Consider the following 25104-nt stretch of genomic DNA (forward strand, 5'->3'; position numbering starts at 1 on the left):
GAAGCAACACGGGGAGTGTCCCCCTGGCAAAGAGTCAAAGTCCACGGCCCTGGGCTACTTCCTACCTGTATCTCTTCAGTTTGGGACATGGCCCCTACAGTCCAAACTATCTGTAGTGGCTCACCTGAAGTAGCACCCCCTTGTGGACCTTTTGCAGCATCCTGTCATGGCCTCAGGTCCTTCTGGGTGGGGGTGAAGGGGGACTAGCTCCACAACATCCTTATAGTGAAACAGTAAAAGTGCACTCACTGCTGGGTGCTTCCTAGTCTCCTCAACAGTCTCTCTCAGTGAGGGATGCAGTACTTCTCCCCTGGCAGCTAGCCCAGCTGTCTGGCTCATAGTGAAGTTCCCCTCATCTAGAGAGAGGCAGAGCTATCTCCTACAGAAGGGTGCTGAATCACCTCCATAACCATCTGTCCTCATCCCAGAGATCAGACCCGCCCCCCTTAAGACTGAGCCTTTGATCTTAGGTTCCTACATTTGTTTAATTAGATATGTTGTGAAAATAGTGCACTGTTCTATGAAGTCCTGAGTGGACTTATTTCTCTGTTTTCAGACATGGTTTTTATAGTTGGGTGGCAGCTGTAGATGGAAAAGGTATTTCTGGGAATCTGGAAGTAGTGATGGCTCTAGTAATATCCCAGGACTGCAGAGCACTTTGACAATGGTTGGGCAGATATCCTTAGTTGATGGATTATAGATTTTGTCAGACCACATCCTGTTTTAGACAGTGTTGCCTCAATCTTGTCTAGTTTGAGCTACAGCCTCCCTGGCTTTCATCCAGATCTTAGTCTCTGCCAACCATTAGATGAGCTTGGCCAACAACTATGTCTGGATTCAATGAAAAAGAGCCAAAGAGCAGAGTATTTTTGGCTTACAGATCATACTGCAGCTTATATGGTCTCACTGTCTCCCAGCGACTTCACTTCGATACTGAACAGAAGACATGTCAGGGTTGAGGCATGAAGGAGCCCACAGCTCAGACCCCCTCAGAGGGAGATTCCCTCATGCAGCAGTATTTGCTTGTGATCATTTTGAAAAAAAGTGATCAGAATCCTGGCTGGTCTTACAGTCTTGTCAACATTTCATGATCAATAGGATTGAAGGTCATTGAAAGATCAAGAGTTGTCAGCAAGGACATCTGGCCTCTGTCCATTGCTCAGAGGGGAATGTCAATCCCTATGATCAGTGTCTTTTCTGTGAGGTGCTCCAGCCTGAAGCCCAGCTGCATGGGTTCCAGGAGGCCTGAGCTTATCAGATCTTGCTGGAGTTGGCCTGTCACTACCTGCTGCATTATCATTTGAGGAAAGGGAAAGTTAGGGGCTAGGTAGTACTTGGCCAGGACATTAGTGTTCAGTATTGGTTTTCTCTACCGAGGCCTGACTATAACTTGTTTAAGGGCTTCTGGCAGCTTGCTCTCTCTGATTAATAAAAAAGGGTCCATACATTACCAGCAAAGACAGACATAGATCCAAGTTGCTTGAACCTAAGTGGACAACTTGCTGCACAGCTAGAATGTCAGCTGGGACACTGGTTAAAACTCAGCCACTGAGGGATGATAGCGCAGCTGTAGCCTTCTGCTCTGACCCGCCAATCTTGGCTCGAGAGAGAGAGTTCTCTGAATCTAGGCAACGTCCTCCAAAAAGAAGATCAGAAGCAAGAAAATGGACACAACTGGAGCCAGTTGAGGGCACCCTGGATTGATTGTGATGATGACGATAATAATAACAATAAATAATTAGAGCTGGCCAAAATAGTTTTTGACCAAAAAATGCCTTTTTAAAAAAATGAAATTTTTCATTTTTTTAGGAATGTTCTGTTTTTTCAACAAAAAAAGTTTGGTTTGGTTTCCTTCCCCCCCCACACTTTTTCCTCCTTTTTTTCCCATTTAGTCCCTGAGAATAGCGGGATGAATAGAAAAGGAGGGGAAAGAGAGAGATGGGGAAAACAAAACTCCAACATGTTTCAGTTTGCATAAATGTGTTTTAAAACTGAAAACTTTTCAAGAAAAAAGTTATAGGCCCAGACTTTAAGAACCATCATGATCATCTAGTTTGACTCCCTGCACATCGCAGGCCACAGAACCCTCAGCCACCCACTCCTGCAACAGACCCATAACCTCTGGCTGAATTACTGAAGTCCTCAGATCATGATTTAATACTTCAAGTTACAGACAACTGACCATTAACGCTAGTTTGAACCTGCAGGTGAGCTGTGCCCTGTGCTGCAGAGGAAGGAAAAAAGCACCAGGGTTTCTGCCATTCTGACCTTGGGGAAAATTCCTTCCTGACTCCAAATATGGCAGTCAGATCATGAGCACGTGGCCAAGACCCACCAGCCAGACATCTGGGAAAGAATTCTCCGCCCTCCCCATTTAGTGTTCCATCGTTGGCTGTTGGGGATATTTGCTGCTAGCAATCACAGATCAGCTACGCAGCATTGTAGGCAGTCTCATCATACCATCCGCTCCATAAACGTATCAAGCTCAGTCTTGAAGCCAGTTAGGTTTTTTGCCCCCACTGCTCCCTTTGGAAGTCTGTTCCAGAACGTCACTCCCCTGATGGGTCAGAAACCTTCGTCTCATTTCAAGCCTAAACTTGTTGATGGCCAGTTTATATCCATTTGTTCTTGTATCAACATTGGCGCTTAACTCAAATAACTCCTCTCCCTTCCTGGTATGTATCCCTCTGATAGGTATTTATAGAGAGCAATCCTATCTCCCCTCAGCCTTCGTTGGTTAGGCTAAACAAGCCAAACTCTTTGAGTCTCCTCTCATAAGATAGATTTGTCATTCCTCTGATCATCCTTGTAGCCCTTCTCTGCACCTGTTCCAGCTTTAATTCATCTTTCTTAAACATGGGAGACTAGAATTACACACAGTATTCCAGATGAGGTTTTACCAGTGCCTTATATAATGGTATTAACACTTCCCTGTGTCTATTAGAAATACCTTGTCTGATGCATCCTAGGACTGCATTAGCCTTTTTTCATGGCTATATCACATTGGTGGCTCATAGTGATCACGTGATCAACCAATACATCCAGGTCTTTCTCCTCCTCTGTCACTTCCAACTGATACATGCCAAGCTTATAGCAAAAATTCTTGTTGTTTGTCTCTAAGTGCATGACCTTGCACTTTCCACTATTATATTTCTTCCCATTTGTATTACTCCAGTTTTCAAGGTCGTCCAGATCTTCTTCTATGATATTCCAGTCCTCTGTATTGGCAGTGCCTCCCAACTTTGTGTCATCCCCAAATTTCATTAGCACACTCCCACTTTTTGTGCCAAAGTCATTAATAAAAATGTTAAATAAGATTGGTCTCAAGACTGATCCCTAGGGAACTCCATTAGTAACCTCCTTCCAGCCTGACAGGTCACCTTTCAGTAAGTCCATTTATAGTCTCCTCTTTAACCAGTTCCTTATGCACCCTGCAATTCTTATATTAATCCCCATCTTCTCCAACATAACTAACAATTTCCCATGCAGAACTATCAAATTCCGTCCTGAAATCCAGATAGATTACATCTACTGCATTTCCTTTGTCCAAAAAATCAGTTATTTTCTCAAAGAAGGAGATCAGGTTGGTCTGGCACAATTTACCTTTTGTAAAACCATGTTGTATTTTATCCCAATTACCATTTACCTCTATGTCCTGAACTACTTTCTCCTTCAAAATTTGTTCCAAGACCTTACATATAATTGAGGTCAAACTAACAGGCCTGTAATTTCCTGAGTCACTTTTTCTCTCCTTTCTTAAAAATAGGAACTATATTACCAGTTCTCCAGTCATAGGATATGACCCCTGAGTTTACAGATTCATTACAAATCCTTTCTATTGGTCTTGGAATTTCATGTGCCAGTTCCTTTAATATTCTTGGATGAAGATTATCTGGGCCTCCCCTCGATTTAGTCCCATTAAGCTGTTTGAGTTTGAATTCCACCTTGGATGTGGTCATTTCTACTTCCATATCCTCATTACCAGTAGCCACCCTGCCACTACCTCTAAGCTCTTCATTAGCCTCATTAAAAACTGAGGCAAGTATTTGTTTAGGTGTTGGGCCATGCCTACATTATCTTCAATTTTCACCCATCCTCAGTGCTTAGCAGTCCCACTTCTACTCTCCTTATTTACTTTTTATTTATATGTCTGTAGAACCTTTTACTGTTAGTTTCAATTTCCTTTGCAAGGTCCAATTCTGCTTGGCTTTTGGCAGTTCTCACTTTATCACTACACTTTCTGACCTCTAAGAGGTAGCTTTCCATCCTGATCCATGCCCTCTTCCATGCCTTGCAGGCTTTCTGCTTTCTCTTAATCACCTATTTGAAATGCTTGCTCATCCAGCTTGGTCTGCAACCCTTCCCTATGAAGTTTTCCCCCTTGCTCAGCATGCAGGCTTCAGATAGTTTCTGCAACTTTGATTTAAAGTAATTCCAGGCCCCCTCCACATTCAGATCCTTGAGCTCTTCAGTCCCGTCCACTTGCCTAACTCATTTGTGCATGCTTTATCCCACAGTGGAGTGTAGAATGATGCTGCAGTCCTCATTTTCATGGGTTTGGAAAATCATTTATGGCAAGGTTCTGAGAAATTTAACAGGGATGAAGTCAGTAGAGTTCTAATGGAATTAAATAGGGATTAATACAAATTTCTCAAATAGCTAGGAGAATTGGAGAATGGGGTCCTTTCAAAGAATGTGCAGAATATCCTATGGAATGCAATAGAGAATTGAAGCCCCTGCTACAGGATTCTGTCAGTGTGTTCAAACATTCTGCAGCAAGGTTATTGTTCCTCCTTAAATTCTGGAAGACTTTTCCATAAGGGAATCTCCATTGTAAGCTGCAACATGCACAGCTGAACGGAGAGAGAGGACGCGGACCAGTATAACCAACCTCAGCTTCAGAGCCTTCAGATTTCACCTGCCCTGCAGGGAGAATTCTACCAAGTTCCTGACAGAAGACCCCTTATTTGTTTTGAACTTTACTTCACTTCTAATAATTCCTGTTATCTTTGTGAATTTCCAATGGTGGTTATCTGATAGCACCATATGTTTGGGGAAAGGTGATGTTTATGCAGATCCAATTTGTCAGGAAAAGAGAGAAAAAGCAGATATTTAAGATGCCCATTAAAGACTTGCCAGTGCCTTATGGTAAACTTTCAAAAACCTTCTATTTCAAGACATTTCTGCTTATATAAGCAGACCCTTTCAGTTTCTTTACTTCCCTGGTATTTTTTTAGCACCATGAGCATTTGCTGAGAATCACAATATTTTTTGTTTGGAAGTTCTGAGTTGCCACCTTTAGGTGTAAATCTTGGCTCATTGTCTTAAAATCTTTTCCACAGAAACAAGCCCTGATGACTGGTTCAGGGGATTGGTATAGTACTATGCAGCCTTTTACCTCTTATATCACCTGTGTGAATCCAATTCAGATTAGTCATAACTATCGCATATAGGATACTGCAAAAAACAATGTGTTTTCAAGTGTTCTTCAGCATTCTAAATGGCTGTTTAGTTTGATCACGTTTATGTCTCTTAATTATGGCTTTTTGTCCAGGGGAATGGGAAATAGATGTTCTTCACACAAATATTCATATATTCACCTAAATAGTTGTTGATCAAGAGTATTTATCAGTAGTCAGTACAGAAGGATTCTTAATTTATCATTCATTAATAGAAAGAGTCTTCATTAGTCACTATTCCACATTGGTTATTTATTATTCTTTTTGCTCAAAAAGTTTCAGTCATTTAATCAGGGAGCAGAAACACCATGCACTTTTCGTGACGTACGACTGATCTCAGAATAGTGAACACCTCACAGCCTGAAAAGTTCACACATGAGGAATTTGGGAATTTGGCAGAGTCCATGAACCAGGGACAAAAGTCCTATGTTGGTTAGAAGATATATTTTGCACAAACAATGTGACCAGCTGTAGTTGTAAACTAAATCCACAGCCATCCAGTGGCTGTTGGGTGGCATCTGTGTGAACAGACTAGATGGCCCTCAGTCCACTGCTTAGTGTGACAGGTGTGCATGTCCCAAATAGTAAACCAAAGTGCAGCATTGGACATTTTAATGCTGCCTGTAATTACATTATATTGTAAATGTACGTTAGGGTAGTTAGAACCTTGGATAGTGTCTTTTTGTTATCTTTAAATAAAAATAAATACAATTGCTCTCTTACTTGCAGGTTCAGCAGGAAGGCCAACGACCGAATGGGCTACGGAGACTGAATTCCCCTTGAGGAGGTTTATGCTGGGCAGGAGTGAGGTACATTGGAGGGGCTGTTGGGTGGGGGGAGCTTGCCCTGATGCTATTGGGGCAGGACTTCAGAATCCAGGGGTATCAATCTGGCACTTTTTGCTATGTATTGTATTTAATAATGTGGGGGGGAGGGCAGACAGTTTGTGGAGGAACTGGTGATGTCACAAAGGATTGTCACGTCAGGTGGAAAATAAGCAGCAGTAGCTTAGAGAGTATCAGGGGGTAGCCGTGTTAGTCTGTATCTACAAAAACAACAAAGAGTCTGGTGGCACCTTAAAGACTAACAGATTTATTTGGGCATAAGCTTTCGTGAGTAAAAACCTCACTTCTTCGGATGCATAGAGTGAAAGCTACAGATGCAGGCATTATATACAGACACATGGAGAGCAGGGAGTTACTTCACAAGTGGCGAACCAGTGTTGACAAGGCCAATTCAATCAGGGTGGATGTAGTCCACTCCCAATAATAGATGAGGAGGTGTCAATTCCAGGAGAGGAAAAGCTGCTTCTGTAGTGAGCCAGCCACTCCCAATCCCTATTCAAGCCCAGATTAATGGTGTTGAATTTGCAAATGAATTTTAGTTCTGCTGTTTCTCTTTGAAGTCTGTTTCTGAAGTTTTTTTGTTCAATGACAGTGACTTTTAAATCTGTGATAGAATGACCAGGGAGATTGAAGTGTTCACTTACTGGCTTGTGTATGTTACCATTCCTGATGTCCGATTTGTGTCCATTTATTCTTTTGCGGAGGGACTGTCCGGTTTGGCCAATGTACATGGCAGAGGGGCATTGCTGGCACATGATGGCATATATGACATTAGTGGATGTGCAGGTGAATGAGCCCCTGATGGTGTGGCTGATGTGGTTGGGTCCTCTGATGCTGTTGCCAGAGTAGATATGGGGACAGAGTAGGCAACGAGGTTTGCTACAGGGATAGGTTCCTAGGTTGGTGTTTCTGTGGTGTGGTGTGTAGTTGCTGGTGAGTATTTGCTTCAGGTTGGGGGGTTGTCTGTAAGCAAGGACTGGCCTGCCTCCCAAGGTCTGTGAGAGTGAGGGATCATTTTCCAGGATAGGTTGTAGGTCGTGGATAATGCGCTGGAGAGGTTTTAGCTGGGGGCTGTATGTGATGGCCAGTGGTGTTCTGTTATTGTCCTTGTTGGGCCTGTCCTGTAGTAGGTGATTTCTGGGTACCCGTCTTGCTCTGTCAATCTGTTTCCTCACTTCCCCAGGTGGGTATTGTAGTTTTACGAATGCTTGATAAAGATCTTGTAGGTGTTTGTCTCTGTCTGAGGGGTTGGAGCAAATTCGGTTGTATCTTAGGGCTTGGCTGTAGACAATGGATCGTATGATGTGTCTTGGATGGAAGCTGGAGGCATGTAGGTACGTATAGCGGTCAGTAGGTTTCCGGTATAGGGTGGTGTTTATGTGACCATCACTTATTTGTACTGTAGTGTCCAGGAAGTGGATCTCTTGTGTGGACTGGTCCAGGCTGAGGTTGATGGTGGGGTGGAAATTGTTGAAGTCCAGGTGGACTTAGTAGCTTAGAGAGATTAACTTTATTCAGAGTCCCATGCTGCCCTCTGTGTACTAGCCCTCTTACCTCTGTGGGGTTCAGGCTCTGAAACTAGAGGGGGCTGGGTGGGCAAACCAGCTAGGCCCTTCATATTCCTGAGCCCAGGAACTATGCTTTCACACAGAGGACCCGGAGCCCTACTTCCACCCACAAAGGAGGTGGGGGAATTTCACAGTGCAAAGGGCAAAGCAGCACAAATTAGTGCAGCTCCAGATTATATTAACTTGCACCTACTTCTTCCATGAGTTTCAGAGAAGAGGAGCCTGACTGCTTCTCCCTCACAGCGCTTCCAGGTTCATGAACCCTGAACCCTACAGAGATCCTCCAAGGTCTGCAGGTTAAGGAAGGGAAGTACAAAATGGAAGGGAGAGTAGAAAATGCATTTAGACTGTGAACTTCTCTGGCCAGGGAACTTTTTTATAAATATATTTGTCAAGTGTGCAGCCTCCCCTATAGTGCTAATAAACAACAGTAATCCTGAAGCAAGGATCTTGTTGCCATGCAAACACCCTGCATGGTGAGAAAGAGCAAAGAGGAAACAAGATCTGTGACGCACTGGCAGAGCTATTCCTAAAGAGACTTCCTTTCAGTTTCCCAAAAGATATCAGCTGCCCTTTCACGCCATGCAAAGTGAGACCCCGCTTAATTCCCCCGTACTTTGAACACTGTGAGTAAGGCTAGTATTTGTGGTGATGGTGAGTTGTCAAGATTTACAAGGCAGAGTTCACATGAACAAATAGTGAATTTGGTTGTGTAGCTCCTGCAATCTGCTCTGAAAATGCTTCCTGAACAGGACTGTGAAAATAGCCCTCTCAAGACAACTTTTTTTGCTGGGATGTTGCCATTGTGTCATAGAGGAAAATGTTCTTCCCCACTTATGTGAGCAGAGGGGACACTAAGCCAGTGGATCTGGGTTGGGGCAGGGAGAATTGCCTCTAAGGCATGCTGCTCCTTCATTCTAATCCCATAGAAGTCCCACTGTGGGGTCTCTGTGGTGTTCCAGCTCTGCAGGTGGGAGGAGTCAGGGCAAAGCCTCGCAAGAGAGACTCTACAATAATTTCTGTGGCCTCCCCGTCCATGCCCGAGACCCCTTCCTCCTCATGAGGGAGTTTAGGGGGCTACCAATGGGGCTATGCCTTCAAGGAACATGGGAAGGTAAGTGGAATGCAGGGGAAAGAGACCCATGTGGAGGTGTTTGCCTCTGGCAGAAGCCCCAAGATCCTCTCAGATGTTGGGGTAGTCTCACTATTAACCCCGTGCCGTTTCTGCAGGGGAGCAAACTCTGCTCTCTGATGGAAGAATGAGAAATGCGATACGTTAAACCTTGTGTAGACTCCAATCCTCTGCGTGGTTCGTTCCCATGTAGGGAAACATCTATCTATCCATTCATCTATTATGCTTATCACCACAGTATGGAGCATGGGGCCCTTAAATAGCTGTTTGCTATTCAGATTAAAACAATTCCTTGATTTGATGGCCTCCGCAGCAGCTCCAGGTATCAGTGACTATATCCTTGCTATAGTCCTGAGTAGGTTTATTTGTTTTTCCCAGACACATTGCCATTCATCCAGAACATCAGATTTTGTATAATGCAAATCATGGTGGTTAAGTCCATTAATGGCTATTAGCCAGGATGGGTAAGGAATGGTGTCCCTAGTCTCTGTCTGTCAGAGGATGGAGATGGATGGCAGGAAAGAGATCACTTGATCATTGCCTGTTAGGTTCACTCCCTCTGGGGCACCTGGCATAGGCCACTGTTAGTAGACAGGATACTGGGCTAGATGGACCTTTGGTCTGACCCGGTACGGCCTTTCTTATGTTCTTATGTTCTAATATAAATGGTAGCTAATTTAGTGCATGTCCTAAGTCTGAACAGAGATATAGAAGCTCTTAGATTTGTGGGCATGTCTATTAGCAACCGAGCCTTGCATTATAGAACCTGTTTCCCAGGGCTTTACAACAAGCCTTTTAGATTGCATGGTAAGAAGCTTTTAGCAACCAGAGTGAAGGATTAATATGATTAATCAGGCATGTGCAAAAAGCATCCCGGTGAAGAGGTTCACTGCTAGAGTGGAGAGCTCAAGGGGTTTATTAGATAAGCTGGGACTGTGATTCTGGTATAGGTAGCTCTGAAACTGTGATGTCTTTTGTTTTCTGTATATTGTACCTGTATACTTCTAAGAACTCCCCCTCTATGTCAAGATACCAGCTATTTTCTTCTCCCTGTTGCTGCAGCCTGGTACAGTGGAGACACACACTGTGCTCTTTCATAGGGACTTCCCTTTTGTTCTTTCTTGTTGTTGTCATTGATTTTAATTACAAGTCATTCACGACTGGGTACAGTTGTTTTACTGTGTGGAAGCATGGGAGTTGGCATGGTTGAAGCCCCATCTTGCTGACAGGTGCTACAGAATGCCAGTGCAGATTAGTCCCCAAGCATTAATGAAGCTCATCATGTTATTTACACAGTGGAGTTGCTATTTGTCACATAAGGGTGTTTGACTTGGCCACTGAGGAAAAGAGCCAAAGTATATGCAGCTGACGTTACTGCTGCTCCAGGTCTCAGCAATTGTGTCTCTGCAGCTTTTACACCTTTCTGGCAGCGCTGTTTGAGATACAGCCAGGTGTACAGATGGCCTAAGGCCTGTCAGAAATGGCTTCATGGTTTCCACAGACCTTCAGCCTCCAGAAAGCTCTGGCGACTCCACAGCCTCACTTGCCCTGCTGCAAAGAGAAGCATTTGGCAGATTTCTTCACACCCGAAAGCAGCATGTCTTGGCTGCTATATCCTCCCCTTCTGCATCTTTATCTGCATGAAAGAGAAGGTACGTCCCACACTGGTTCATATGCTCTGCCTGATGACACATCATGGAGCAGGAACCAGTGAGCTGAAGTGAGTCCAGAGCCTGTGACCTACAGCCATAGGAAGGCAAAAAGAGTGTGGTGTTATTAATGAACTGCATGTCCCTATTACTCTGGGACACAGGCGATAACACTAATACTGGCAATTTTACAGTGTCCACATTTGCAGATGACTGTTCCAAGTGAGAAGTCCATCTACCTTTCTACTGTCTGACTAGTCCTCATCATTTTATATATGGGCTTGTCTACACTTCAGACACTACACTGGCACAGCTGCAGTGCTGTACTGTGCCACTGTAGTGCCAGGGATGCCATTTAGGGAGGGGGGGACACCTGCCAGCCCCACACCCCCACAAGTTTCATACCACATTTGGGTGAAGTTTGCAGCAGGAGAGAAGATGCTGCCCCTCCTCTCCCCGCTGCCATCTGCGGCCGTGCTGCTCCTGCTCCCCTAGCCATGGAGCCACAACTGGCCATGCTGCTCAGGACCAGGAGTCTAACTCCTGATCTGCTGTGGAGGGGTGTCCTTCTGCCCCCATCCGTGTACCTGGTCTCTGCTGAGCTGGGGTTGGAGGATGGGGAGCCTGTCTGTGCTGCTGCCTCTGGTTCAGGAGTGGGAGCTGCAGCTGCACTAAACAAGCATTCAGGCTCCTGAGTGCATGACTTAAAGAGACAGCTCAGGCACACGCCTGCACTCTCCCACACACATTCCCCCCCCCACAGTCTCCCTCACACACACCCCCAACACACACACACAGTCTCTCTTACACATTCCCTCAACTAACTAACTACTTCTTGGTACTTCCTGTTGAAATGCGCAATGCACATATATTCTCTGTAATTTTATTCTTTCAAAGTGCTGTTATTTTAGTTTTTTGACTGGTCTGTGCATTTCATAATTTTATTTCTCTCTTATGCTTAAATTTAATTCTTTGAGTAGTGAGTTCTAAAATGCCTAACCTGTCCTGGCTGGAGTAATTATCATTATTACTTTTATTACCATATTGTGCTTTGTCATTCATCATTTAAAGAGGTACAATCAAATAATTATATCCTTCTAGAATGTAAATTTAGCTTGTTACTCACCTTAGCAGTGCCAGTTTAAAAAAAAGTTAGCTAAACACATAACTTTAGACACTGCAGATGAAGGTCACTTATTTGCAAATTGTATTTTTAATTATATCTGCAAAATAACTTAAAATTCGTACAAAAATAAATATGGTTCCAAGTCTGATAGTAATGATGGAGTCAAATGTTAGCAAGTCCCATGCATGATTGTGATCAGTAAACATAAATGCCAAAATAATTAGAAAAATAAATTCCCATTCTTAATAAAAGAGAAAAAATCTTAATCGCATATGTTCAAATTAAATAAATATGTTTTTAGTGGTGTGAAAAACAATTGACTAAAATAGAGTAGATAATAGCAGTAACAGAGCATGTCTGTTAGAGAAAGTAAGCAGATTTTATTTATTTTTATTTATTGCTACTAAAGATAGTGTACAAAGTATCAAACTTGTGTTTCTGATATCTGTGTTAAGGCTCCAGAACTGATACGTCAAGGTTTGGGATTGGAAATATCTTGCAGTATTATCTCCTGATTGTTTTAAATTTACATATAAACTTAAAATATGGCTTTAGTTCGTATTTGTATATATATATTTTTTCTTTCTTTATATAGGTGTTAGATACAGTGCTCCTGTCACTGATTTCTAGAAATCTGAAATGGTGCCCCTGTGTAATGCTAAGCACTGTCTACTTGGGGGTTAGGTCAGCTTAACTATGTCATTTAGAGGCGTGGATTTTTCACCCCATGTGATGTAGCTATGCCAATATAAGTTCTCAATATAGACAAGCCCTATGTGAGATGAGTAGACAAATGATCCTCTCTAACATTTAAAAACCCCTTTAACTTGTGGCTGGTCTACACTGAAGTCTCCAGATCACAGGCCCTGGTTCTAATGGGGGACTTCAATCACCTTGACATCTGCTGGGAGAGCAATACAGCAGTGCACAGACAATCCCAGGAAGTTTTTGAAGAGTGTCGGGGACAACTTCCTGGTACAAGTGCTGGAGGAACCAACTAGGGGCCGTGCTCCTCTTGACCTGCTGCTTACAAACAGGGAAGAATTAGTAGGGGAAGTAGAAGTGGGTGGCAACCTAGGCAGCAGTGACCATGAGATGGTTGAGTTCAGGATCCTGAAAAAAGGAAGAAAGAAGAGTAGCAAAATACAGACCCTGGACTTCAGAAAAGCAGACTTAGGGTACGTCTATACTTACCCACTGGTTCGGCAGTAAGCAATCGATCTTCTGGGATCGATTTATCGCGTCTTGTCTAGACGCGATAAATCGATCCCGGAAGTGCTCGCCGTCGACGCCGGTAATCCTGCTCCGCAAGAGAAGTAGGCGGAATTGACAGGGGAGACTGCCTGCCATGTGTAGACCCGCGGTAAGTACCTTTAAGTTCGAACTAAGATACTTCGACTTCAGCTACGTTATTCACGTAACTGAAGTTGTGTATCTTAGTTCGAAGTGGGGGCTTAGTGTGGACCAGCCCTTAGACTCCCTTAGGGAACTGATGGGCAGGATCCCCTGGGAGGCTAATATGAGGGGGCAAGGAGTCTAGGAGAACTGGCTGTATTTTAAAGAAGCCTTATTGAGGGCGCAGGAACAAACCATCCCGAAGTGCAGAAAGAATAGCAAATATGGCAGGCGACCAGCTTGGCTTAACAGTGAAATCTTCGGTGAGCTTAAACTCAAAAAGGAAGCTTACAAGAAGTGGAAATTTGGACAGATTACTAGGAAGGAGTATAAAAATATTGCCAGAGCATGCAGGGGTGTAATCAGGAAGGCCAAGACTCGACTGGAGTTGCAGCTAGCAAGGAACGTGAAGGGTAACAAAAAGGGTTTCTACAGGTATGTTAGCAACAAGAAGAAGGTCAGGGAAAGTGTGGGACCCTTACTGAATGGGGGAGGCAACATAGTGACAGATGATGTGGAAAAAACTGAAGTACTGAATGCTTATTTTGCCTCGGTCTTCACAGACAAGGGCAGCTCCCAGACTACTGCACTGGGCAACACAGCATGCCCTCAGTGGTGAAAGAACAGGTTAAGGACTATTTATAAAAGCTGGACATGCACAAGTCTATGGGTCCAGACCTAATGCATCCAAGGGTACAGAGGGAGTTGGCTGATGTCATTGTAGAGCCATTGGCCATTATCTTTGAAAATTTGTGGTGATCAGGGGAGGTCCCGGACGATTAAAAAAGGCAAATATAGTGCCCATATTTTAAAAAGGGGGGGGGAGAGAACCCGGGGAACTACAAACCAGTCAGCCTGACTTCAATCCCTGGCAAAATCATGGAGCAGGTCCTCCAGGAATCCATTTTGAAGCACTTGGAGGAGAGGAAGGTGATCAGGAACAGTCAACATGGATTCACCAAGGGCAAGTCATGCCTGACCAACCTGATTGCCTTCTGTGATGAGATAACTGGCTCTGTGGATATGGGGAAAACGGTGGACGTGATATATCTTGACTTTAGCAAGCTTTTGATACGGTCTCCCACAGTATTCTTGCCAGCAAGTTAAATTGGATTGGATGAATGAACTATAAGGTGGATAGAAAGCTGGCTAGATTGTCGGGCTCAACAGGTAGTGATCAATGGCTCGATGTCTAGTTGGCAGCTGCTATCAAGCGGAGTGCCCCAGAGGTCGGTCCTAGGGCCAGTTTTGTTCAACAACTTTATTAATGATCTGGATGATGGGATTAATTGCACCCTCAGCAAGTTCACAGATGACACTAAGCTGGGGGGAGAAGAAGATACGATGGAGAGTAGAGATAAGGTCCAGAGTGACCGAGACAAATTGGAGGATTGGACCAAAAGAAATCTGATGCGGTGCAACAAGGACAAGTGCAGAGTTCTGCACTTAGGAAGGAAGAATCCCATGCATCGCTACAGGCTGGGGACCGACTGGCTAAGCAGCTGTTCTGCAGAAAAGGACCTGGGGATTACAGTAGATGAGAAGCTGGATATGAGTCAGCAGTGTGTCCTTGTTGCCAAGAAGGCCAATGGCATATTGGGCTGTATTAGTAGGAGCATTGCCAGGAGATCGAGGGAAGTGATTATTCTCCTCTATTCAGCACTGATGAGGCCACACCTGGAGTACTGCGTCTGGTTTTGGTCCCCCCAGTACAGAAGGGATGTGGACAAATTGGAGAGTCCAGCGGAGGGCAACAAAAATGATTAGGGGGCTGGGGCACATGATTTATGAGGAGAGGCTGAGGGAACTGGGGTTATTTAGTCTGCAGAAGAGAAGAGTGAGGGGGGATTTGATAGCAGCCTTCAAGTACCTGAAGGGGGGTTCCAAAGAGGATGGAGTTAGGCTGTTCTCAGTGGTGGCAGATGACAGAACAAGAAGCAATGGTCTCAAGTTGCAGTGGGAGAGGTCTAGGTTGGATATTAGGAAATACTATTTCACTAGGAGGGTGGTGAAGCACTGGAATGGGTTACCTAGGGAAGTGGTAGAATCTCCATCCTTAGAGGTTTTTAAGGCCTGGCTTGACAAAGCATTGGCTGGGATGCTTTAGTTGGTGTTTGTCCTGCTTTGAGCAGGGGATTGGACTAGATGACCTCCTGAGTTCTCTTCCAACCTTCATATTCTATGATTCTACTACTGTAGTGTGTTTAAGTACTGGAGACAAAACCTTGGTTTTGCCCATTGTTAAAGTAATGGGAAGTATGGGAAGTACAGCTCTCGCTCCTCTGCTAATAGCTCCCCGTCCTGTCTCTGACTTCAGCCTGGTTTAGTATAAAAAGTAAGGTTGACCCAGCTGTGTTGCTTGGGTGTGAAAAATCCATACCCTAAGCAACATAGTTAAGACAACCTAACTCCCAGTGTAGACAGTTCTAGGTTAATAGAAGAATTTTTCCGTTAACCTAGCTACCGCCTCTCTCAGGAAGGTGGATTAACTACAGAGGTGAAAGTAAGGCGGTATGGGCCGGTACAGCATACCGCTAAAAAGTGGCCACCTGTATTGGCCCGTACCGCTGACTTTAAAGCGCTGCTCCAGCAGCGCTTTAAAGGGCCCTGCTTAAAGTGCTGCCACTTTAACCTCCCTGCCCTTTTTGCCCCTCCGCCCCCCCAGGCTGGAGGGAGGGCAAAAGGAGCAGCTACCCCAGGGCTGGCAATTTAAAAGGGCCCGGGGCTCCGGCTGCGGCTGCTACTGCGACAGCGGCCAGAGCGCCGGGCCCTTTAAATCACCGCTGGCGGCACGGGTGAACTGGCTGGCTGGGGAATGCTGACCCCCAGCTTCCTCCCGCTTCTGCCCGAGGCCCCGCCAGAGGGGGAGAGGGGAAAGCTATCCCCCCCATACCAATAAGAGAGAAATTTTACTTCCACCCCTGATTAACTACAACAATGGGAAAACTCCTCCCATCATTGTACACTGATGTTACCCACCCAAAATTCTGTTACTCACACTCTAAGGCATCCACCTTTACCCAGTTCCTAGGACCAGTGGTGAGCTGGAGCCGGTTTGCACCAATTCGCAAGAACCGGTTGCTAAATTTAGAAGCCGGTATAGAACCAGTTCCTAAAGGGGTGGGTGGGTGGGCAAACTCCGGTCCGCGGACCACATCCGGCCTGCGGGACTGTCCTGTCTGGCCCACCTGAGCTCCCAGCTGAGGCCGAGGCTCCCCGGCCCCTCCCTCGCCTCCCCCCTCCAGTGGCTATTTAAAGGAGCGGGGCGGCAGAGGCAGCTGGGGCCCCGGCACTTTAAATATCTCCTGGAGCCCCCCGCTACCTCCAGGGCTCTGGGTCCATACTCACCTCCTGGTTCCCTACCAGGTCTTCGGCGGCACTTCGGCAGTGAAGACCCCCGCCGCCAAAGTGCCGCCAAGAGGCGACCGGTTCTTAAGATTTTGGGACCTCATCACTGCCTAGGTCTCAAGGCATAACCCCCTTAATTTAGGCACCCCCACCCTTTCCTTGTTCCTAGGGCTCCAGGCAAAAGGCACCTAACTTTACTCCTCCATGGGCTCCAGGAAAACACCCTTTCCCTGTGAACTCACAGCTTAATCTTTTGCATGTTTATAGCATCTTTTACCAGTGAAAGAGCCTTATACAGTAATATCCTTATCCTCTATTTATTAACAAGCACCAAAACCAGAATGAACATACTACACATACAATGCTCACCACTCCCAATAAGACAGATGAACTTTTCTTGATGGCCAGTCAGGATCAGGTCCATCTGGGGGACTCCAGTTTCTGCACAGTGTCATTGGTAGAGTGGTGCGGTCTGACAGCTCTGTTCTTGGGGCTGTGTCCTGGAGCTGATTCCCACGGAACTTCCTTTTGGACCCAGTTTACAGGGCCGGCTCCAGGCACCAGCTTAACAAGCAGGTGCTTGGGGCGGCCAAGGGAGAGCGGCGGCACCTGCGGCAATTCGGGGGCGGCAGGTCCCTCACTCCCTCTAGGAGCAAAGGACCTGCCGCTGAACTGCCGCCGCCGATCGCAGCTTTTTTTTTTCCCCCCAATTGCCGCCACTGATCGCGACTTTTTTTTTTTTTTTTTTTGCTTGGGGTGGCAGAAATGCTGGAGCCGGCCCTGCCAGTTTATATAGTGAAACTTGAGCCCTGCTTAGCTATACCTTCACTAATTATTTTACTAATCAATCCTAAGAAAATTCTCTAACCAATCATACCCCACCACCTTAACTAATTTACATCTAGCAAAATTAATTATGTAACAGACAGAAACAATTAAAGAACCAGACAGAGATCATACAGACAAACAATAGGGAAGTGGGGACCATAATGACAAAACAATAAAGAAATGAGGATTTCACAGCCACAGCTATTGATGAGGCTATCAAACTAAGTTTTCTTTAACCATCTTAAGATCTGTTTCTTTATCTGGTGGGTGCCATTAGGACGGGTCTCCTTCTTAACAGCCTGATATTACATTGTTTTAATGTAATTGAGATGGAATGTGAGGATGTGACTTCCTGCTTCTCAATTAATGGCTGCTGCTCTTTTAACCTGGCTGCAGATGAAGGCCTTAGGCTTTAGGCCCTGCAATATGGCTACAGACAAAGACCTTGTCCTTACACTGAAGCACTATAGCCTCACAGCTGCAGCTGTAGTGTTTTAAGTGTAGACATAACCTAACTCACTTAAAGGCACACTGTGGATGTGGAGTTCAAAGCCTCCACTTAATGATTGGCTGCTGATTGAGTGAAATGGATCCTGCTTGTTAGGTCTGGACTAGACACTAGGATGGAATTTGGAAATTCTGTGCTTTCCTTTTGTAACTAGCCTATAGGACAGGTTCCAAGAGTAGCTGCATACTTTTTTTCTGCCAGTCCCAGTAAAGCATCCTCTATTTCAGTGTTTCCCGAACTTGGGATGCCGCTTGTATAGGGAAAGCCCCTGGCAGGCCGGGCCGGCTTGTTTACCTGCCCTGTCCGCAGGTTCCGCCCAGGGTTACCATTCGTCCGGATTCCCCCAGACATGTCCGGCTTTTTGAGCTAAAAATAGTGTCCGGGGGGAATTTGTAAATGTCCGGACTTCCCCCCCATGCAGAGCACGCGCGGCTAACAGGGCAGCCGGCTGGATGGTGCCACTTACATGGGGCTCCGACAGCCAGAGAGAGCCCCTCCTCCGCTTCCCCCTTCTCTCCCCTGCAGCTGAGAGCAATCCCTCCCTCCCTGCATTCACAGATCACCTTCGGCAGTCTGGAGCTCCTCCCCCGCTCCTCCTCCCCTGCTGCCCAGCGTGCCAGGACGAACGGCTCAGGCCGTTCCTGAGCAAGCTCACAGAGACGTTAGGCGAAGGCCAACAACAAGGGGGCCAGGGGGTCGGAGAAGGGGCAGGGAGGTTTTGGAGGGGGCAGTCAAGAGACGGGGGGGTCGGGAGTTTGGGGGGGGCTTTCTGGGGGGGTTGGATAAGGTTTTGGGCAGTCAGGATACAGGTAGGGGGTAGGGTCCTGGGGGGCAGTTAGGGTGTGGAGGGTCTTAGAAGGGGGCAGTTAGGGGACAAGGAACAGGGAGGCTTAGGTAGGGGGTGGATGTGGAAAATCTTCTCAATATCATAATATAGCTTGCCACTACCCCAAGTGCATACCCAAGAAGGCGGATACCCCAATGAAGAGCCATACGTGCTCGGTCTGTGGGCTTGGTTTTCATACTAGATCTGGATTGAGCCAACACTGTAGACATAGACACCCTGCTGTGAGGAATGAGCAAAGAAAAGAAGATATGGCTGCTAAAAGTAAGATCAAAGAGGGATCGACTAGATCTCGTATATGGACCAAAGATGAGGTTGCGCAGCTTATACAGTTGGAAAGGAAATATATTGGGAAAAGGAATATAAATAAATGTATTGAGAGCGAGATGAGGACCAAAACGAATAAACAAATATCAGATAAAAGACGAGAATTAGCAAAGAAGAAGTTAGTGGTAACAGGAGATAGAGAGGAAGTGACTGAGGTAGAGGACATTAGAGTAAATATATTAGAAATTCCGCCCCCAAGAGAGAGGATTTTCCCACTAAAAGGACATCCAGAAGTGGATTTAGTGGAGAAAATATGTAAACGGGGAAAACAAAGTAGGGAGGGAAGAGAAATAATAAATAGTTTAGGGGAAATTGAAGGATTATTAAAGGAGGATTTAACAAAAGCTCTCGGATGGGCAATGTTGGAAAAATTATGTTATTCATTAGTAGAGGGAAAGGACCCTAGAAATGAAAGTCAAATAGAGTTGAGGAATAAAGGAAAAGGGAAGATGAGAAAGGAGGGGAGAAGGAAGCAATTTAATGCAATTAGGAGATATGCTACAAAGAAAGCTAAGTATAAATTCTATCAACAATTATTTGATAAGGATAGAAGAAGATTGACTCGCATTATAATGGGAGAGCCAGATAAGGCTAAGTGTGCTATCCCTATGAAAGAAATTGAGGAATACTATGTAAATATTTTGGGAACAATTGGACATGGTAATATGATAGGGTGGCCATCATCCACAGAGAATGCGGATAATGATATATTAATGAGTCCGATCTCTGTGGATGAGATTAGAATAGCTTTAAGAGAAATAAGAAAAGATAGTGCTCCTGGCCCAGATAAAGTAAAAGTGAGCAATTTGTGGGATATTTTTAATTTAGACTCCTTAATACTTACAAAAATTTGTAATATATGGTTTCTAAATAGACAGGTACCAGATGAATTTAAGAAAAATAGAACGATTTTAATACCAAAGACACAAGATGAGGAGGAAATGAAGAAGTTAACATCTTGGAGACCATTGACAATTGGGTCAGTTTGGATTAGAATCTATACCAAAATATTAGCAAAAAGACTGGTGGAAACAGTTAAGATATGTAGTAGACAAAAAGGGTTTATATCCGCCCCTGGGTGTGAGGAAAATATTGCTATATTAGATAATTTGATTAAAGGGGCTAAACAAAATGGGAATGAAATTGCAATAGTGTTCGTAGATCTGGCTAAAGCATTTGATTCTGTGGGACACGGACATATAATAGCCGGGTTGAGAAGATTTGGTATAGATGAACATTTTATAGATATTATTAGGGACCTTTATGATAATTGCACAACTAGGGTATGGGTGGGTGATGGAGCTACTGAGTCTATTTTAATTAGGAGGGGGGTCAAGCAGGGTGACCCGTTGTCCCCAATTTTGTTTAATATTGCTATGGATCCCCTTTTAACTAGATTAGAAGTAGAAGGAAGTGGTTTTTATGTTAAGGGTAATAGTGTCACATCATTGGCTTTTGCCGATGATGTGGCAATTTTAAGTAGCTCATATAAAGGAATGATCAAAAATTTGGGTATCTTAGAGGAGTTTTGTAAAAATACTAATCTCTCTGTTAATGTGAAGAAAACGAAAGGCTTTCATATTTTAACTAAACATAAAACCTATGTAGTTAATCCTAAGGATAATTGGCAGATAGGGTCAGAGAAGATTGAATATGTTCAACCAGGGGATTTTGAAAAATATTTAGGGGCTAGAATAGATCCCTGGATAGGTGTAGGGGGACCGGTACTTAAAGAAAAATTGAAAGATTGGAGTGAGAATTTAATTAAGGCCCCATTAAAACCGGCCCAAAAAATATTAATTTTACAGACATACATCTTACCGAAGCTATTTTATAATCTTCTTTTAATAGAACCCCCTTTTAATCTTTTAGATGATCTTGATGTGTTAGTTAGAAAAATAGTTAAAGAGATTTTACATTTACCTCAGTGTACCACAGATGGGATATTTTATTCTAGAGGTAGGGATGGTGGTTTAGCTCTCACTAAGTTTAGTGTGCAAATCCCAAATATGTTAATTCGTAAATGGAGGAGACATATTGTCTCGAGAGATGATTGGATGGACCTATCTTATCTATATGCAGGAGAAAATCTTGTGGATAAAATATTGTCATTTAGTGCAGTAACATCTCATCCCAAGAAATGGAGGGAAGAGGAATTTTTAAGATGGTCGGAACTGAGATGTCAGGGAATAGGGATAAAATATTTTAAAAATGATTTAATTAGTAATTCGATTTTTAGAAACTCTAGTAAAGTTAAATCGTCAGCGTATATCGCAGCATTGCAGCTTAGGGCAAATATTTATCCTACTAGGGAGACATTAGCAAGAGGAAGAGGAGGTGTGAATGCTCTTTGTAGATGGTGTGGTAAAGTGCGGGAGACTGTTCCCCATATCTCAGGACAATGTTATAAGACTAAGAATGCTAGGATAAAAAGGCATAATAGAGTAGTGTCTGCAGTTGTAGATAAGGTTGGTAAATTAGGGTGGAAGGCAATGATAGAGCCCCATTTGAGAAATAGTAAGGGTGAGTTAAGAAAGCCGGATATTATATTTATAAAAGGAGATACAGCAGTGGTGGTTGATGTTACAGTGCGATGGGAGGATAATGCCGGAAGTTTGGAACAAGCCCACAGTGAGAAGGTGGCTTATTATCTTGAGTTAGAGGAAGAAATTAAAAACTTAACGGGAGGTAAAAATATCCACTTCTTTGGTTTTGTGCTTGGGGCGCGTGGCAAGTGGAGTGAAGGTAATAATGATTTGTTACAATTATTGGGAATGGACAGAAGTAAAAATTTTAAGGAGAGTATATGTAGACTTGTTTTATATTCCACTATTGGTATGATGGCTATATTCAGTGACAGGTAAAGATCCCGGAGTTTCCATTCCGTGTATCTTGCCAAAACTAAATTTTAGCTATTTTGGTTTCCATGCTCTAAATTTTCAAATTTTTAATATTGTTTTGAACATTAACATATTTAGTGTTATTCAATATCTGTCCTTCAATAGAATGGTTTTAACTATATAATAAATACTTATTAATGGATGAAATTCCAATTTAAATTATTAGTTTATTTTTTTTTTAACTACTGGATGTGGATGCGGACTGGCCGCGTATAGTAACCAGGAAAGGGCAGGTAGTCACGCCTGTACATAAATAGGGGGTGGGGTTCTGGAGGGCAGTTAGGAACAGGGGTCCCAGGAGGGGGCAGTCAGGGGACAAGGGGAGGAGGTTTGGGGGTTCTGGGGGGGCGGGGGGCGGGAAGTGGGAGGGGCAGGGCCGGGGCTAGGGCAGGACGGGGGCGGGGCTAGGGCGGGGCTCCTCCCGTCCTCTTTTTTACTTGCTGAAATATGGTAACCCTAGTTCCGCCGATCGTGGCTCCCACTGGCCGCGGTTCGCTGCTGCAGGCCAATGGGAGCTGCTGGAAGCTGTGTGGGCCGAGCCGCCGCCGCTTCCAGCATCTCCCATTGGCCTGGAGCAGCGAACCGTGGCCAGTGGGAGCCGCAATCGGCGGAACCTGCGGACGGGGCAGGTAAACAAACTGGCCCGGCCCACCAGGGGCTTTCCCTACACAAGCGGCGTCCCAAGTTTGGGCAACACTGCTCTATTTAATAGATGTGGGTAAATGTTTAATGAGAATCTACCAAAGACTGGAGTCCAGAATAGTGCTATTTGGAACCTGGAATTCCAGTTCCATGGGAAATTCTGAAATTTTTTAAAAATGTCATTCCAAATGGAAATAAAAAATCTAAATTTTGAAAATTTTCATGGAATGCAATTCCAAAATTTTGTTAGGTAAAATCGAAACTACATTTTGTTTCAACCTTATTGTAACATTTTGTTGAGGCTGAAACATTTCATTTTGACTTTATTGACTAGACTTTTAAGTTTAATTTAATATAATATAGCTGAAACATTTTGACTATTATATTATGTCATACCATGTAGTTTCATTTAAATCAGTCTTTTCCTATGGGAAACTGTTCAGTTGGAATAATTTAAACCAACTCTAGTTTAGAGCATAATACTTGGAGTACCTGTATCACTGGCACAAATCTCATGGTACACAGGGTACATTAGCAGATATCTGAAAGTGTTGGTGTATCGAACAGTTATAATGACTTCCTGCGGTGGACTACACTGGAAATTATAGTTAAGTGATTATCAGAATGTTCCAGTTGAGAGACTCTCAAGAGAGTTTAGCTGTGTTTAGAGCTTTCTTTAAAATAATAAAATATCAAGGCTGAGGGGAGGTTGTGCCTGGTCACACCCAAAATGAATTGCCTGGAGGGTTTAGCATAATAGTATGGTAACTGAAAAATGATTTCACTCATTCCATGCATGGCAGCTCACTCATTTTGCTAAATCCAAAGAGACTAGGGAAAATGAGTTTCAAAAAGAATAATAAATTGCTATTTGTTTTTAAAGGTGACCTGGAAATGGGGGGGTGGGGGAAGGGATTGTGCACTTTTTTCTTTATGATGTATAAAGAGGGCCAAAATTAGTTTGGTTTTGTAGGGGGGTTTTCTGCTTGATTTTACTTTAGGAATATCAGGAATGTTAACCCTTGTTTTCCCTGCTTTTGCTGGAGATCTCATTAGAAGTTTCAGGTATGAACTGTGAGCTTTCTCAGCCCTTAATTGAAACGATGGGTGTTGAATCTTTAACAAAGATATCTTTTCCCCTAAGCATATGTTAGGCATTTGAACTAAAAAGGTGTTAACAAACAAAAATAGTTATATACAATCTGAAGAGAAATTGCTTCTCCTCTCAATTAAAAGAAGGGTCATGATTCACTTGTGTGGTGTATCAGATGCCATAATACTGCCAGTTATCCATTGAGTCTTTGTGATTGGGTGTATACCCCACACAAGCTCTGAAGGGGTTAATGTCGGTCTGAGAGGCAAATTATGGTACCTTGCAGCACCTGAAGGGAGCCAGGCCTAACTGATCATGAAGTCCAGCTGGGCAGGAGCAGGCTGGTTAGTATAAAACCAGGAAGTTGAGAGCAGAAGAGAGCTGTAGGGAGAGAATCTGCAGTCACTCTTTGGGTCTAGAGAAGTGGAAAGAAGGAAACCTGGGCAGGGGTATAAGCCCTGGGATCCTAGCTGTGAAAGGAGGATCCACCCAGAGAAGTTACAGGGGGAGTCTGAGAAAGGGCTGGGTAGGAAGAAGTCCTGGGAAACAGCAGAAAGGTGTGGGACTGTGAAGACCTTGGCTACTGGTTATAGGGTCCCTGGGCTGGAATGCAGTGTAGAGGGATGGCCTGGGTTCCCTTTCCAGGAGCACTAGGAAAGTGGCGGAGGACCTGGAGTCTTGGAACAGAAGACCATCTCAGAGAGCATCTGTACTTTGTTACCCCAGAATGGGGGAACTATATAGTGAGCTGGCTGAGTCATGAAGAGGGAGCACCCTAAGTCACTGAGAGAGAGAGGAGCCATAGGGCAAGCAACCAGTGGCAGGATGCACCAGATAGGGTGAGAGCTAATTCCCAGACCCAGCCACAAGGAGGTGCATCTGTGGTGAGTGAGACCTCCACTTCCTTTGCAGTCTTCTAGGAAAAACAAGATAGAAAATACCTAAATTTCTAATGTAAAAACAAACAGAAAAAAATCATTGTTTGGAAAAAGCTTTCAGGTTTCCTTTAGATATATAAAAAAGGCACAAATCCATGTTCTCCACTTTGCAGGTCATCTTTAAGGGAACCAACTTACTGTACTATATACAAGTATCCAAATGAGAAAACAGAGGGGTAGAATTGAAGCCAAATGGTGTTTCTATCCATTCCTGTAACTAAGTCTAATAATTACATTGATTATTTATATATTGCATGATGGATTTTAGAGCCTATTTCGCAGAACTAAATGCACAGCTGCCCTATGTAGATTCAGCTTGTAAAATATTGTCTCAGTTCATTGGTCCCAATAGAGTCATATCTGTGATGCACTAGCAGAACATGGAAAGTCTGCATAATCATGCAGCTGATGTAGAGTAGATGATATCATAGGAGACTACATCTCTCTTATTTAGTGTAAGCTTGCAGTATTCTGAAAGAAGGGTCATTTGTATATGAAACTG

The 25104-nt window shown here is 44.1% G+C and overlaps 1 long non-coding RNA gene across 1 annotated transcript in view; it reads left to right on the forward strand.

Moving 5' to 3' along the window:
- LOC128844900 (uncharacterized) overlaps positions 1 to 25104 on the forward strand; it is a 106830-nt gene that overhangs the window by 35147 nt on the left and 46579 nt on the right. The window contains exon 2 of the long non-coding RNA XR_008446546.1: positions 6189 to 6268. This is a non-coding gene — a long non-coding RNA (uncharacterized LOC128844900). The remainder of the gene's footprint in view (positions 1 to 6188; positions 6269 to 25104) is intronic.

The sequence above is a fragment of the Malaclemys terrapin genome, chromosome 1 (assembly GCF_027887155.1).
Source record: "Malaclemys terrapin pileata isolate rMalTer1 chromosome 1, rMalTer1.hap1, whole genome shotgun sequence".
Taxonomy (NCBI): Eukaryota; Metazoa; Chordata; order Testudines; family Emydidae; genus Malaclemys; species Malaclemys terrapin.